Source organism: Phyllostomus discolor, chromosome 1 (assembly GCF_004126475.2).
Source record: "Phyllostomus discolor isolate MPI-MPIP mPhyDis1 chromosome 1, mPhyDis1.pri.v3, whole genome shotgun sequence".
Classification (NCBI taxonomy): Eukaryota; Metazoa; Chordata; class Mammalia; order Chiroptera; family Phyllostomidae; genus Phyllostomus; species Phyllostomus discolor.
Window position 1 is genome coordinate 173,168,972 of NC_040903.2, and position 14,159 is coordinate 173,183,130.

Consider the following 14,159-nt stretch of genomic DNA (forward strand, 5'->3'; position numbering starts at 1 on the left):
TTTCTTTTCTCTTGCTGAACTGTTTTAAGGAGTAATGTCATAATTATAGATAGATCATAGGTAGGTAGGTAGGTAGATATTTTTTCTTTAAAAAAAGATTCTATTAGTTGAAAACTGCACTCTCATGTATGCAACACAGTCATATGTGACTATTAAAATTTAGTTAAAATAAAATTTAAAATTTTCAGTTTGTTCACCTGCATTAGCCGTATTTCAAGTGTTTCAGTACCACGTGGCTGGTGGCTGCTGTACGGGCAGTACTGATGCAGGACTTTTCCATTATTGCAGAAAAATTCTGGGCAATGCTGCCCTAGAATCAAACTTCATGATAAAGATGTAACCGTTGGGGGCGGGGCAGTCTTCCCTGGGTCAAGGGTGCACTGCGCAGCGTCTGGCTTGTTAAAAGAGGAGCCGTGAAGGTATTGCTCATGGAACCGTTGCTCAGGTTGTTTCTGGAGTCTCTCAGGAGGTGCCCATCAGACACTGGACTACTCTAAGAAACAAGAGCCAGCCGACTCTGCACAGTATAGACGCTTTCAGTCTGCTCTGACTACCCACAGTGTCGTGTCTTTGAGCAGGAGTACAGGGAAAATTTAAGGAAGCCCCGCCCACTCCACTTTTCCCTAAAATATATGCCTGCAGTGCTTTTTATCCACAACTGTTTTTGGCCTATTTGAGATAAATATCAAATATACTTCATATCAAATGTCAGCTCATTTTCTCTTTATATTTACAGCATATGACTATAGGCCAAACTTAACCATAAAATAAACATTATTTGATTAGCTAGAGGAAGATCAGTGAGAATCAATTATTAAGGAATTAGCCTTAAAACTATATAATTAAATCTAAATTGGATTGATTTCATCAGAACAGTGGTTAAGGTTGACATTAGTAAAAAATAGTTTTCCTTGATATAAATATGTGGATATTTATTTGAAAAATACTTCCTAATATTTAACAAAACCCAGCGAATCCCCCCTGATCTCTGGCTGGAAGCCCTACAAACCACTGGTTTGTTCAGGGTTCTTTTCCGTCCTTCTCGCGGTGCGCCCACATTCACGAATCGCTCACACACACGGTTCTTACCGTTTTCTGTGGCCCTTCACCCGGACCGCCTGTCCCAGAATGCAGTTAGTGCCAGCCTTCCTTCTGAGACCATCCAGGAGGAGAGGGTGTGACAGAGCTCAGGTGGTTGGTTGGTACTACAAACAAGAAAAATGGCAAAAGGAGATGATAAACTAAAAAACAAATATTTGTAATAAACACATGAAAACAAGTACTTGGACAAAGTATATGAACAAAGAAAAATGCAAATGGTCAATTTAACACTGAAAAATGTCTCACATTCAGAAAGTGTAAGTAAAGCAAAGTTTGTCAGAATGATAAAGATAAAATCATCTGATTATATCCTTTGTTAGTAAAGTTTTGGAAAGTGGGCACATATTGGTGTTAGGAGTAGAAATTGGTGCAGTTGTTTTTGGAGAGTAGTGATCACCATTTTTAAAAATTTTATTTATTTTTTATCCTCAGCTGAGGACATGCCCATTGATTTTAGAGAGAGAGGGAGGGAGGGAGAAAGAGGGTGAGAAACACTGATCTATTGCCTCTCGAACATGCCCCCACCAGGACCAAACCTGCAATCGAGGCATCTATCCTGATCTAGAATTGAACCTGCGACCCTTTCGGTTTGCAGGACTGTGCTCCAACTAACTGTACCATACTGGCCAGGGCGACCATCATTTTTTAAAAGGCTTTCCTTAGACAAAGTAATTTCACTTGCAAATGTGGACAGTAACATATGTAAAAGATATTCATTGAGGCATTCTCTGGTACTTGCAAAAAATCAGAAATAATTTATACGCCCAATAGTAGGGCATTGGTTCAGTAAATTATACTTTGTAGCAATTAAGAAAGCTGAAGTTGGTGAATAGCCGGGCCACAGAAAGGTAAATACAAAATAGTGTAGAGCAAAACACTATCCATGGAAGTATGTATATAGAATTAATCTATTTGTGTATGACTAAAGAATTCCTATGTTCATTCACTTCCTGAGCAGCACTCACTGTCTGTTAACAGTGATTACCTTAGGGGGATGGGATTCAGGAAGAAAAGGATCTGTGGCTTATGTGTTCTAGGTCTTTATGTTTGAATCTTTAACCTGTTGTGTCACCTTTATAATTAGGTATTTGAAGGAGTAAAAAACATGGACTCATTTATACATACTTGCAATTGCTGCTTTGCTAAATTAAATTTACTTAATACATAAAGGTGATCTAGTAACTCAGCGATTGCCTTCGCTCCCTGCTCTCCATGGGACTGCCATCAGCAGTTCGTGCATGTAGAAGACTGGCTCTTATGGGGTACACGCCCTGAAACCCTGAGAATCATAGGCATTCCAAAGACCCCAGTGGCATATTTATTCCCCCTCATGAAATACAAGTGAAAAATTTAAGCCAATTCTTGAGATCGTTAGTGAGAGGTGTGAAGGCCAGTAGAGAACAACAAAGCTTTGCTGAGATTTGAGAGCCGGTCCCTGCTAGAGATTATTCACTGGCCACGTGATTCCTTCACGTCCAAGTATGAGCTTGGAGGTGAAATTCACATCTGTGCTGCTGTAAAACATTAAACTGTAGTGCATTCCAGGGTCAGACTTTTCAAATGTTGAAAATGGCAATTGTCACATCCGTGAATGTCAAGGATATGCTGTATCCAGGCGGTCTGCCTCTTAAATACGTGTGCAGATGTGTTTCCATAATGGTTGTCCTTACTGCAAACAAGGACATTTGGGGACAATTAAAAAAAGAGTGCAAAGAGGAAAATAAACATATTTTCCTTATATGTCCAAAAATACATGGTGAAGGATATTTTTTTTAAAAAACTGATCTAAAAGCTGTTTTATAAAAGGGCAGCAGTTGCAACTTTTGAGGAAAAAACCTGTTTGTTTCAAACTTATAGAAACCATTACAAATGGGCATTAGGTTTTCAGGAGAGCTTAAGAAGCTTAAAAAACCCCAGGTGGAGATGACTGGTCATCCTCAACGAGTTCAGCTAGGGAGTCTAATGTTCCTTCTCTACTATAACTCCCTGGCGGCCACCCACGGGCACACCAGTCCTCTGGCCTGATGCCGCTGAGACAGTGGGGCTGCCTCGCTGTCTGGGGTACAGTGGCAGCTGTGGGGCCTTGTCGCAGCTGCAGAGAGGTGTGAAAACAGAAAGAGAGCTTCTAGAGGCAGCTGGGCCACCACTTTTTAAATTGAGTGTTCGGAAATCTGTGCTCTGCTTGTATTGCTTGTTTGTGAGCCATCTAATGGGGCTTCATTCCATTTCAGTTTATTGCATGGCCTCGCATGAAAAGGGGGAGACTGGACTATCTTGTGTGTGAATTGCCTGTGGGAGCACTTTGTGGTCACCCTGTATGTTTTAGCCTCTCAGAAAAGTAGAAGGAAGGAAAACACAAAGGAGGAACATGTCTGGGGGAAGGTGAAAAGAACCTCCTTTGAGTTGGGAAGAAGCTGGAAACCAGAAGGTCACTGGAGAGGGGGGCTTCCTTTGCAGAAAAGGAGTGGGGTGATGCAGGGCCGGGTGCTTCCGCCATTTAGCTATTGTGAATAGTGCTGTTATGAACACAAATGTGCAGATACCTGTTGGACTCCCAGCTTTCGGTTCTTTTGGGTATAGACCTAGGAGGGGAATTGCTGGATCACAGGGTAATTCTGTGTTTGACTTTTTGAGGAACCATCAAACTGTTTTCCATGGCGGCTGCACCATTTTACATTCTCACCAGCAATGCATGAGGGTTCTAATTTCTCCATGTTCTGGATAACATGTTATTTTCCATTTTTTGTGTTTTAAAAATTATCACCGTCATAATGAGTGTAAAGTGGTATCTCATGGTGGTTTTGATATGCATTTCCTAATGATTAATAAAGTTGAGTATCTTTTCTCATGTGTTGGCAAATTGTGTATCTTCTCTAAGAGTTTTATGCCTTATGTTTAGGTCTTTGATCCATTTTGAGTTAATTGTTATGTATGGTATTAGGTAAGGGTCCAACTTCACTCTTTTGTGTGTGAATATCCCGTTTTCCCAGCACCATTTGTTGAAAACACTGTCCTTTGCCTTTTGCATGGGCCTGTTGCTCTTGTCAATAATCAGTGGACTATATATTTAAGGGTTTATTTATAGGCTCTCTGTTCTAGTTCACTGATCTATGTGCCTGACTGTATTCCAGCACCACACTGTTTTGATTACTGTAACTTTATATTTATAGTGAGTTTTGAAATTAGAAAGTGTTGTCAGTCCTGCAGATTTGTTCTTTTCAAGGTTATTATGGCTAGGTAAGATTCTCTGAGATGCTGTATGAATTTTATAATGGGCTTTTTCTAAGTCTACAAAAAAAGTGCCATTGAGATTTTGATAGCGATTGCATGGAATCTGTGGGTTGCTGTGGGTGGTGTTGTCATGGTAACAGTAAGGCTCCCATCGCACAACACGGGATGTCTCTCCATGCATTGGTTCTCACAGATTTCTTCAGTGGTTTTCAGTGGACCAGTCTTTTGCTTGGTTAAATGTATCAGTGAGAATTTATTATTTTTGATGCTATTGTAAACAGAATTATTTTAATTTCCTTTTTTTGGATTGTTCATTGTTAGTTTATAAAAACAGTGATTGTGTGTTGACTTTATATCCTGCAACTGTGCCAAATTCATTTATTCTAATATTAACAGGGCTTTGTTCTTTAATTTTTAGGGTTTTCTACATAAAACTCATGTAATCTGAAGAGATAATTTTACTTTTTTCTTTTTCAATTTGGATGCTTTTTATTTCTTTTTTGTGTCTAATCACTCTGGCTAAAACTTCCAATACTGTGTTGAACAGAAGTGGGGAAAGAGGCACCCTTGTCTCGGTCCCGATCTTAGGGGAAAAGGGGAAAAGGTTTTTCATCCTTTGACCACAAATATGATATTTGCTTTGGGATTTCCTTATATGGTCTTTATCATGTTGAAGAAGTCGCCTTCTTTTCCTAGTTTATTGAGTGTTTTTCTGCTCATTTTTAAATATGGAAAATTCTATTTTTCTATCCTGCATCTAATCCTCACCAACCCTGGCCCAAGGCCGCAGCTTTTTACATGATGTAACAAATACTTGATGATGAAAGTTCCCGTGATTTCAGCTGTAGAACTCACAAGCACCACAGTGATCAGTAAAGGGATCTGAAACACCAGCCAGTCATATCACAGTGTAGTCCGTGCTCTTCACAGCTAGAAGTGTGGAACTTGGGAGGCCCCCGAGGACAGCACCACTGAGGGTATGAGATGTGCTTCAGGAAATACAGGGTGGGCGACAGTAGGTTTATAGTTGTTTGTGTGGAAAAGACATGCAGGTTATGACTCTTACAAAAAAGAACAAGTTCTGTGTTTCATGTACTCACAACTGTAAACCTACTTTTGCCCCCCTCTGCACAAGGTCAAAGCGTGCATACCCTTTCCTAGGAGCCTGCCATCCTTGATATGAAAAAGCTGGTGAGCAGTGTTGCATTTATCAGCTCTGTCAGGACAGAGTTGAAGAAAGAGGAGTCACTGCTCAATGAACGGTGGGAAAGCCTCAAAAAAAAGTGAGAACGACACTGAGTTGAGGGCAGACAGGTGGGATGCACATTCCAGGTGCTGCGATCAGGGAGCAAGGACATTGCAAAGGTGTGTGGCAGAGACGGTTCCGTGCAAGGTGGTGAGGTAGAAAGACCCTGAGCTCACCTCCCAAGTACGCACTGAATCCATAGTGAAATATAGAAAAATTTCCTCTGGAAAAAAAAAAACAACACTAGCTGAGCAACTCCTGCACATCAGGCAAGTGAGAAGGAAACTACAACTGAAGTGGGTAGGAGAGGCTGAGACAAAATCCCTTCCACCCCTGGCATGGTGACCCACAGTTGGGAGGGACCTAAAACCCACAGCTTCTTCCTGAGGACTGAAGGGTCTGAACCCCATGTCGGGCACTGCAGTTTTTAACATTTGCACCTGAGAGATGAGCCCCCAACTCAGGAGGCCACAGGTAGTGAACTGAGAAATGGCTTTTAAAGGGCTCCTGCAGACTTACCACCCCAGGGCCTAGCACAGAGGCTGATGAGGGAAAAGCCGAAGGCTTTGTGTGAAGGAGGCTCAATTGCTAATCTACAGCAGTTGCTTGAGGGTGGGGCTGCTCCGGGGATGGAGGCTGGCAGGTGCCATCTCCATGCTCTCCCTCTGCCATCCTCTAGAGTGCGAGTGTCTGCAGAGAGGAGATATTGCATGACTGGTACCCTGGTGTTGGTGGCTGCTGCCAGAGGACAACTCTCCATGGCCTGTCCTGGGTCAGCGGGGATTCCACCCGCAGGTCCCACAGCACTGTAACTGAGAGAGAACATTCTTAAACAGCTGCCACCCTCAGGGCACAACAAAAGGCAGCAGACTTAGGAGCTCTTTCTATGAAAAGCAGCTTATTAGTTTATCTTCATAGCTACAGCCTGAAGGGCAGGCTTCTAATTAAACACACATCTAAGGCCTGACTATAATCCTTCCTAAGACCTCAAAGGGTAGGCGCTATCTTCCTGCTTCCCCTCTTCTGTGCTCCAGAGCACCACTCTCTTGGAGGAGAGCTCTTACACATGTCTGGTGCCCCGGATTTTGCAGCTGCTGCCCAGGGGGACCTGCATTCCTGGGCCCTACTGGTCTCTTACAGTGCGATAGTTCTTGGAAGGCTACTGCCTCTGGCACTGCACAGATCTCAGACTGAAATGCTCCCCCTTTGCCCCAGCCTTTCTTTAAGAGAGGCCTATTTGTGTGTGCTTGGCCTTTGGCCTGAGGGGCAGGCTTCAGGTTTGATGCACACATCTAGGGGCCTACTTAGGTGCCCTCAGGGAGTGTAGCCTGGGGTACACCATCTTCGTGCTCCCCTCACCTGCAACAGCTTGCCGGTAACTTCCAGAAGGGAGCTTGTATACTCAGATGGAATTCCATTTTTTCAGCTACTGGGGACACCTCCAGATCACCTGGCTCTGACGGCCAGCAGGGCTGTGCCTACGGTCCCAGGGGACTGTGTATGTTTTTGCACTCTTGAAAAGCTGCTGCCTGAGAGTCTGCCTTCTCTTCAGACTGAATCTAGTGGTCAGTAGAGATCCTCCCCTTTTGGGGCACTGACACGCTTGGCACACTGTCAGCTACTGGGAGTTATTAAAATAAAACAGGCTGCTTGGACAATCGCAGGTTGTTTTGAGAGACAACTGAGAACTAGGGCAGCGTTAAATGTTAAGGTTCACCTCCTACATGAGGCCACTCCCTTCAAGAATGGGAGAGGTGCCTGTTTCATCTAATGCTTAGAAAGCAACAGAGAGAGTCAAGCAAAATGAACAGAGGAACATGTTCCAAACGAGGGGGGAAAAAAACACCTCAGGGGAAAAAAATACCTCAGAAAAAACCTTAATGAAACAAAGATAAGTAATTTACCTTTTAAAGAGTTCAGAGTAATGGTCAGAAAAATGCTCACCCATATTGGGAGAATGGATGAACACAGTGGGAAAACAAAGAGACAGAAACTATAAGAGAGTACCAAATGTAAGCCACAGAGCTGGAGACTGCAGTAACTGAACTGAAGAGTGAATGCATTGGAGGGGCTCCACAGCGGACACGATGACCCAGAAGTATTAGTAAGCTCAGGGAGGCACAGGGATGCACAAAGTCAGGGTAGAACAATAAAAAGAATGGCCTGACGAAAATCACAGGCCGATAAATACCCTGATTTAAAAAGTGAAGATAGCTTAAGGGACTATGAAACGCCATCATGTGGGCTAACATTTACATTATAGTGGTCCCAGAAAACTTATTTGAAGAAATAACGGCTGAAAACTTCCTTAACCTGAAGAAACATATCCAGACCCAGGAATCCCAGAGAATTCCAAAGAAGATGAACTCAAAGAGACCCACACTGAGACACATTGTACTTAAAATGTCAAAAGTTAATGACAAGGAGAGACTCTTAAAAGCAGCAAGAGAAAAACAACTTATGTACATGGGAATCCCCATAGGGACTGTCAGATTTTTCAGCAGAAAATTTGCAGGCCAAAAGGGAGGGGCACAATATACTCAAAGTATAGGAAGAAAAAAACCCCAAAACTAAGAGTACTCCACTCAAGTTATATATAATACAGAATTGAAGTAGAGATAGTCTTCCAGACAAGTGAAAGCTAAAGGGGTTCACCACCACTAAACTAGCCTTAAAAGTAATGTTACAAGGGGCTTCCTTAAGCTGAAAAGAAAGAGTACTAACTAACAAGAAAACATATAAAAGTATAATCTCATAGGTAAAGGTAAATATATAGTAAAGGTAATAAGTTCTTATGAGGTTAAATGACAAAAGAAGTAAAAATAGCCCTGACAGTGTGGCTCAGTTGGTTGGACATCATCCTGCAAAGCGAAGTTCGATTCCCTGGCCGGGCACATGCTTAGGATCTGGGTTCAGTCCCCAGTCAGGGTGCAAGTGAGAGGCAACTGATGGATGTTCTCTCTCATGTCGCTGTTTCTCACTCTCTTTTTCCCTCCCTTCCTCTCTGTCTAGAAATAAACAAAATCTTTATTAAAAAGTAGTAAAAATAGGTATAGCAACCATAATTACCTAAGGAGTACACAAGATAAAAAGATGTAAAATATTATGTGAAACATAATATAAACATAACATAAAACGTGGGTGGGGGAGTAAAAATGTAGAGTTTTAGAATACATTCAAACCTAAGTTATCATCTTAAAAGAGACTGTTGTAAATATAAATTGCTATATGTAAGTTTCATGGTAACCAGAAAGCAAAACCTATAACAGATACAGAGATAATGAGGATGGAATCTAAGAAAAGTCATCAAACCGCAAATAAGAGAGCAAGAGAAAAAAAAAAACAGTGAGGAGCTACAAAACAGCCAGAAAACAATGAACAAAATGGTATTTAGTACATACTTATCAATAATTAATTCAAATACAAATGGACTAAATACTCCAATCAAAAGACACAGTGGCTGAATGGATTTTTAAAAACGACCCATCTATATGCTGCCTGCAAGAGACTTGCTTCAGCTGAAGGGACACACAGAGCCTAGAAAATGAGGGGATGGAAAGATATTCCAGGCAGATGGACACCAAAAGAAAGGTGGGGTATCTGTACTTATATCAGACTAAACAGACTTTAAAACAAAAAGACCGCATGTAATAAGAGACTTTGTTTCTCTGTTCCCAAAGATGGGCATTATACAAGGGGGGACCCCTCCAAAAAAACTGGAATTACCTTCTAAAGGGCAGGCCCCTTGTAGTACAGGTGAGTGTTCTAGGAACTCATCTGCATAAGTGCACCAGCTGGCGTTGTTGTCAGAGGCTGTGTTTGGTTTCAGTGAATTTTTTTTTGAAGACTTTTAACACATTTTCATGAGTGATTTATGAGCTACCTGCCCATACCATGCTCAGTGTTCAGCAGTTTTTGACCAAAAATGGCATGACCCCGTGTCCCACCCTCCCTATTCACCTGATCTCACCCTGAGCAACTTTTTTGTTTTGTTTTCCTGGATTAAAAAAGTCCTCAAAAGGAAACATTTTGCCGATGTGGAAGAAATGAAACAAAAAATGGCAGAAGCACTAAAAGGTATCAAAATCGACAAGTTTAAAAACTGTTTTGAGCAGTGGTAAAAATTGTCTCGGTGGTGTATTGCACCAAATGGAGAGTACTTTGATGGTGACTGGAGTTTAAACATGTAAGAATACAGTTTTTTTATAAATAAATTCCAAGTCTTTTTGGCACCACCACTTCCTTGTATGATGCTAAAGGAGTCAGTCCAATAAGAGGATACTGTAAATGCATGCCCAGCGCAGGGACATCTAAATATATAAAGCAAATATTAACAGACCTGAAGGGAGAAAGAGAGATAAATGCCATAGAAGGGGATTTTTTTCTTTTTTAAAGAATGAACACTTTTTTTTTTAGATTTTATATTTATTTTTAGAGAGGGAAGGGAGGGAGGAAGAGAGAGAGAGAAACATCAATGTGCGGTTGCTGGGGGTTATGACCTGCAACCCAGGAATGTACCCTGGCTGGGAATCGAACCTGGGACACTTTGGTTCCCAGCCCATGCTCAATCCACTGAGCTACGCCAGCCAGGGCAAAGGGGATCTTAATACCCCACTTAGATCATGGATAGATCATCCAGACAAAAAATTCATAAATAAACATCTACCTTAAATGACTCATTAGACCAAATGGACTTTATATACATATATACAACAGACATTCCATTCAGAAGCAATAAAACATTCTTCTCAAGCACACGTGGAACATTCCTTAGGGTAGATCATATGTTAGGCCACAAAACAGCCAATGAACTTAAGAAGACTGAAACCATCATTTCTAACCACAACTGTATGAAACTAGAAAGCAATTACAGGAAGGACACTGGAAAATTCACAGGAATGTAGAGATTAAACAGCATGCTACTGAAGAACAGTGGGTCAAGAAGAATCAAAAGAAAAATAAAAAATACCTTAGAGAAATGAAAATGTAAGTACAAAATGCCAAAACTTGTGGCATTGGCAAAAGCAGTTCTAAAGGATACTCAGAGAGATCTCTTTCAATTTACTTCACACACCGAAAAATCTCAACCTAACTTTATCCCTTAATACTAGAAAAAAGACATAAGCCCAAGTATTAGCAGGAAGGAACAAAAATCAACCCGAAAAAATGATAGAAACTCAAACTTACCACGATCATTGACCCTAGGGCCGTTCTTTAAAAAGATAAAGCTTAAAGTAGACTCACCAAAAAAAAAGAGAGACTAAAGTAACCAGAAGTGAAAAACATTACAATGGATACCACAGAAATACAAAGATCGTGACCAGCTCTTAAGAACAATTATGCCAACAGACTGATAACCTAGAAGAAATGGATAAATCTCTAGAAACATACAACCTACCATGACTGAATCATGAAGAAACAGAATATCGGAACAGAACAATTACTAGTAAGGGACTGAATCAGAAATTGAAAACCCAACAAACAAAACTCAAGGAGCAGATGGCTTCACAATGAATCTACCAAACATTCAAGGGGAATTAATACCAATGTCCCTCAAACTCTCACACAAGATAGAAAAGAAGGAAACAGCTCCAAACTAATTTTACAAGAACATCATTACCTTGATACCCAAAGCAAGAAGGAACTCTTCAAGAAAAAGAACATTACAGGCCAGTGTCTTCGATGAATATGGACGCACAAGTCCTAAACAAAATATTAGCAAACCAAATTCAATAATACCTTAAAAGGATCATAACTATGATCAGCTGGGATTTATTTTGGGGATGCAAGGATGGTTCAGTATCCACAATTCCAAACAGTGCGATACACCACATTAACAAAATAAAGCATAAAAATCATATGATACCAGTAGGTACAGAAAAACCATTTGACAAAATTCAGTATCCATTTATGATTTTAAAAAACTCTCAACAAAGTGTGTACAGGGGCCACATATGACAAGCCCCCACAAACATACTCAGCAGTGAAGAACTGAAAGTTTTTCCTTTAAGATGAGGAAGACAGATGTCTACTCCGGCCACTTTCATTAAATGGTATTGGAAGTCCTAGCCAATTAGGCAAGAAAAAGAGGTAAACGGCACCCAACAGAAGTAAATCTGTTACTATTTGCAGATGACATGATATTATATATATATATATAGTGCATCTTAGAGACTTCCCCCTCCAAAATCTGTTAGAACTAATAATGAATTCAGTACAGTTTGCAGAAGACAAAATCAATGTACAAATACTGGTGCATTTCTATGTACTAAGAAACTACCAGAAAGAGAAACAAGAAAATAATCCTAGTTACAATTCATTAAAAAGAATAAATACATAGGAATAAATTTAACCAACACAGTGAAAGACCTGCACACTAGAAGCTGTGACCTTAATGGAGGAAACTGAAGATAGTTCGGTGGGGGGAGGTTGCATGGCAGGTGGAGAGGGTATAAGGGGGATAGATGGTAATGAAAAAATACTATAAAGAACTTTAAAAAATAATAAATATTTTTTCTTCCCCCAAAATTGCAGACACAAATAAATGGAAAGATATTCTGTGCTTATGGATTGTTAGAATAAATATTGTAATGTCCATACTACTCAAAGAAATCCACAGATTCAATGCCACCCCTGTCAAAAAAATCTAATGGCATTTTTCAGAGAATATTAAAATACTCCTAAAATTTGTATAGAACCACAAAAGACTCCAAATTGCTAAGGCAACCTTGAGAAAGAAAAACAAAGCTGGAGGTATCTTGCTGCCTGGTTTGAAACTACACCATGAAGTTATAGTAATCAAAACAGTATGGTATTGGCACAAAAACAGACACATAATCAATGGAACAAAATAAAGAGCCCAGCCCTGGCTGGCGTAGCTCAGTGGATTGAGCGCATGCTGGGAACCAAAGTGTCCCAGGTTCGATTCCCCAGCCAGGGTACATTCCTGGGTTGCAGGTCAGAACCCTCAGCAACTGCACATTGAATGTTTCTCTCTCTCTCTCTCTCTCTCTCTCTCCCTCCCTCCCTCTCTCCCCCCCCCGACCCTCCCTTCCCTCTCTAAAAATAAATAAATAAAATCTTAAAAGAAAAAAAAAAGGATTTTAAGATTAAAAAAAAAGAAAACAAAAGCTATTTTAAAAAAATACATAAAGAGCCCAGAAATAAACACATGTATGGACAATTTATGACAAAGGAGCCAATAATATAATGGGGAAAGGACAGTCTCTTTAATAAAGGATGATGAGAAAACTGGACAGCCACATGCAAAAGAATGTAACTGGACCATTATCTTATTCCATACAGCAAAATTAACTCAAGTGCATTGGGGATTCAGATGTAAGACCTGGAACCATAAAACTCCCAGAAGAAAGCATGGGTAGTAAACAAGTGAGACCACAGCACCTTAAAAAGCTTCTGTACAGCAAACAAGATTATCAACATAATGAAAAGGCAACCTACTGAGTGGGAAAAATATTTGCAAATCACATATCTGATAAGGGGTTAATATCCAAAATACATAAAGAACTCACATAATTCAATAGCAAAAAAAACAAAAAAAAACCCCAAAAACAACCAACCCAAGACCCACAAACAATCTGATTGAAAAATGGGTAGAGGATCTGAAGAGACATCTTCCCAAAGAAGATATCCAGTGACCAACAGTAGGTACGTGAAAAGGTGGTCAGCATCATTAGTCATCAGGGAAATGCAAATCAAAACCACAGTGAGCTATAACCTCACACCCGTTAGAATGGCTGTTATCAAAAAGAAAAGAAATAAGTGCTGGTGAGAATGTGGAGAAAGGGAACCCTTGGGCACTGCTGGTGGGAATGTAAATTGGTGCAGTCACCATGGAAAACAGTGTGGAGGTTCCTCAAAAAATTAAAAATAGAACTATCATATGATCCAGCAGTTCCCTTTCGGGATTACTAGAAGATGAAAACACTAATTTGAAAAGATACCTACACCCCCCATGTTCACTGCAGCACTGTTTACAGTAGCCAAGACATGGAAACCACCTACGTGTCCACCAGTGGGCAGGTGGGTTAAGAAAATGTCACACACACACACACACACAGGAATATTATTCAGCCATAAAAAGGAAGCCTTGCCATTTGTGACAGCAGGGGTGAACCTTGAGGGTGTTATGCTTCAGGAAATGAGTGAGATAGAGAAGGCCAACTACTGTACTATACCATCTGGTCTCACTTATATGTGGGATCTACAAACCCCCCCACAAATGCCCCAGTTCATAAATGGAGAGAATAGATCGGTGGTTGCCAGAGGCAGGGTGAAGTGAGTGAAGGGGGTTGAAAGGCACCCACCTGCAGTTATAAAATAAGTAAGGCTCGGGGATAAAATGTACAGCATGGTGACTGTAGTTAATAATACTATATTGCATATTTGAGAGTTAGTAATAGATCTTAAAAGTTCTAAACACAAAGATTTTGTAGCTATGTATGGTGATGGACGTTCACTAGACTTACTGAGGTAATTATTTTTCAACATACACAATTTTCAAATCATTATGTTGTACTCCTGAAACTAACATTATATGTCGATTGTACCTCAATTAAAA

General features: G+C 40.5%; 1 protein-coding gene across 1 annotated transcript in view; it reads left to right on the forward strand.

The window, feature by feature from the left end:
* The window catches only part of USP3 (ubiquitin specific peptidase 3), an 89,629-nt gene that overhangs the window by 66,597 nt on the left and 8,873 nt on the right, over positions 1–14,159 (forward strand).